Source organism: Henckelia pumila, chromosome 3 (assembly GCF_033568475.1).
Source record: "Henckelia pumila isolate YLH828 chromosome 3, ASM3356847v2, whole genome shotgun sequence".
NCBI classification, from domain to species: domain Eukaryota; kingdom Viridiplantae; phylum Streptophyta; class Magnoliopsida; order Lamiales; family Gesneriaceae; genus Henckelia; species Henckelia pumila.
In genome coordinates this window covers 6,452,261-6,455,675 of record NC_133122.1, presented here as the reverse complement: position 1 = coordinate 6,455,675, position 3,415 = coordinate 6,452,261, and the positions used below count along the sequence as shown (strand labels likewise).

At 39.9% G+C, this 3,415-nt stretch overlaps 1 non-coding gene across 1 annotated transcript; it reads left to right on the top strand.

Annotated features, from left to right (window-relative positions):
* The first annotated feature begins 1,872 nt into the window (after window positions 1-1,872).
* Window positions 1,873-1,979, top strand: LOC140894173 (small nucleolar RNA R71). Its single transcript, XR_012153719.1, has one exon. It is a non-coding gene; the product is annotated as a small nucleolar RNA R71 (small nucleolar RNA).
* The last annotated feature ends 1,436 nt before the right edge of the window (window positions 1,980-3,415 follow it).

The following is a 3,415-nucleotide window of genomic DNA, read 5'->3' as shown; positions in this document are numbered from 1 at the left end:
GCATCTTGGGATTCAATCTTCTCTGTGGTTGGACCATGGGGTTGATGTTCTCTTCCATTAATATATTTTTCATGTATATAGATAGATTAATGCCTTTGATATCTGCGACCTTCCAAGAAAACACACTCTTATGACTTTTGAGAACATCCAGCAGTCTGGTCTCCATATCACCTGTAAAAGAAGAAGAAATTATGACAGGTAAATTTCCATTCTTACCTAAAAATACATATTTGAGATGGGTAGGTAATGGTTTCAATTACACAGTTGGTGGTTCTTCAAGGCTTGGTTTCTTGAGGACTAAATCCTTTCGGCCACCAAGATCTTTGAGTATGAGTTTGCCACCTTTTCGCCATGACTGGTTTTAATTTAAGTAAGCCGTCATCTCTTCTAACTCTACATTGATTAAGTCATCACGAGGAGTAGATAAGAGTGCAGCTTCTAATGGTTCCTGAAATGTATCCTGCACACAATCATATAAAAGTGAGTCCACAACATCAATCTAAAAACACTCTTCATTATTTTGTGAAAATTTAAGTTCATTAAACACATCAAAGAAGATTTTCTCCTCTCCCACTCTCAAATGTATCTCTCCCTTTTGGACATCGATTAGTGTTTTCCTTGTCGCCAGGAAAGGTCTTCCCAGAATAAGTGGCATGTCCAAATCTTCCTCCATATCAAGCACCACAAAATCCACCGGAAAAATGAATTTGTCGACTTTCACCAGCACATCTTCTATTATCCCTCTTGGTTATTTTATAGACCTGTCCGCCAATTGCAATGACATCCTGGTGGATTTCGGCTCTCCCAAGCTCAGTTTTTTGAAGACATGATATGACATGCTCCTTCAATTTTCTCTTGTTGGAAAGAATTTCCTTCAAGAATTTCGCGTAACTGGGCATTTGCATCAATGCATAAACGAAGGGGATGTTTATATTCAATTTCTTGAATACTTCTAGGAATTTTGCAAATTGATAATCTAGTTTGGCCTTCTTGAGAGCTGCACGAAAAGGTGGGGGAATAACAATATTTGACTGTGATGTGGGTGGTTGTGTAGAATCAGAAGACTTACCTTAAGTTTTCCTTGGTGTAGCTGGTTCTGATTCTTTCTCGCCTCGTTTCTCACCCTCAATTTTCTTCCCACTTCTCAATTCAACTGCTTTGACCTGCTCTTTTGGATTTTTTTCCGTGTCACTTGGCAAAGTACCCAACTCTCTGCTAGAAAATGCTTTAGCTAACTGCCCTATTTGATTTTCCATGTTCTTAATCGATGCATCCTAATTCTGCATTCGGGTCTCAGTGGATGATATGAACTTCTGCATCATCTGTTCCATTCTTTAATTCTCTTCTTGAGGCTGTCTTCCGTAGTTCTGATTCCCATATGGCCTATTATTCTGTTCTCCCTACGAAAAGTTCGGATGTTGTTTCCACCCTAGATTATATTTGTTCGAGAATGGATCATTCCAAGGGCGGTTCTAATTTCCCACATGGTTTACCATGACTCCCTCTGGTTGATATGATGGATTTCCAGTTTGACAATGTTTCGTGAAGTTTTCAGCACCACACTTCTCACACCATACTTCTTGAATACGCATTGCAGAATTTGCCAAACATAATTCTTCAATTCTCTTATTCATGACTTCAAGTTGAGCTGCTACTGAGGTAAATGCCTCGATTTGATGCATTCCTGCGGGTCTCCTGGCTGCATTCCTGTCGAATTGAGGGTGATAGCTACTGGATGCCATCTCCTCAATTAGCTCATATCCATCTTCCGGTGATTTTCGTAACAAATTACAACATGCAACTGCATCTAACATGGTGCGATTTGAGTGAGGAATACCATAATAAAAATTTTGTACCACGAGACCGTCTGGTAGTTGGTGATGTGGGCATATCCTCAGTAGATCTTTGTAACGCTCCCATGCTTCATACAGTGTTTCCTGTTCGCCTTGAGCAAATGTTGTGATGTCAGCTCTGAGTTTCATTGATTTGGATGGTGGAAAATATTTGGTCAGGACTTTGCGAGATCATCCCAATTAGTGATGGAACCTGCATGTAGATTTGTTAGCCATTGATAAGTGCAATTTATGAACTTGATTTATATATGATTTGTCTTGAATTTTGTGATTTATCGAGTGGATATTATGCATTTTAGTTGTTGTTTTTGTGAGTTGCAAGAATTGGCGCGAAAGTAGCAAGAAGAAGCGGAAGGATGCATTATGGAGTATCAATTTCAGAACATTATTGGGCATTATTGATGCATAAAAATCCAATATCCACTGTTCATATTAAAATTTAGGATGTTTTGAAGCTGCTATAAAAATTTCAGCTCAATCCGACGGTTAGATTGTGAGATATGATTTTTTGAAAATTGTCGTCCGATGTAGAATTTCACTGTAGTAGCTCGGTTCCATATTACAAGATTAAGTGATTTTAAACATGTTAAAAAATGACATATAATTTTAAAAGTCTCAAAACATTTTTAAGGAGTCCTTATTTGGTGAAAATAAGTGGAAAATCAGATTTGGAATGTCTGAAAATGGTAGGGTAGGTCCGAGGGGTCCAAAAATGACTTCGCAAGGACCAAAACAGTTTGGAGCACACGGACATGTTCGGGCCGTCCAAACCCGAGTTCTGACCGTCCGAGCTCAGCAGAGCCCAGGTGTCAAAATGACTCGGACAAGTGGCAGTTCGGACCGTCCGAACTCCGCCTATAAATAGGGGTCCGAATTCCTCATTTTGAAGTGCAATTTTTCCTCTCCTATCCTGGTAATCGCTCTATTTAAGGGCTTCGGGACTCTTTTTTAAGGATTGGAGTAGGAAATGGTATATTTTTTATAGCGGACAGTGTCCGCAGTAGCAGCCAGGCGGCGGAGCTCTGGTGAGGCGTCCAAGGGTCGTAGCTAGGTTATGCCCAGGCTCTGGGGCATGCGTCATCAGCGGGCTGACGACGGACGAAGGTATGACTTTGGTTCCCTATAGTAAATAGGGAGTAGACTATAATTTAATTAAGACTTTTATAGCCTAGTAGGTGATGTTTGACATGCTAGGTATTGCATGGGTTATTTATGTTGTAGTGATGCAAGATAGGCTTGGACCTGTAGGGGAAGCTTCTAGGATCTGCCTTAGTAAGGTACGGAAGTATTATTCGAGATATCCAGATTGAGTATGTATGTATTATGTGTTTGCATGGATTATGTGATAGCATGTTTTATATGTCTTTATATATAGCATGTGATGACTGTATGTTGCATACATGAGCATATTGAGCTTTTATCCTAATTGATATATCCAGTATTAAGATATCCTGTCAGTAGACGGTTGGACACAGAGACGCGTGTTAGGTCGCCAAATCAGTTGGACACAGATCTCGTGTTAGGTCATTGATATTTGGTTGGACACGTGTACTTGTGTTAGG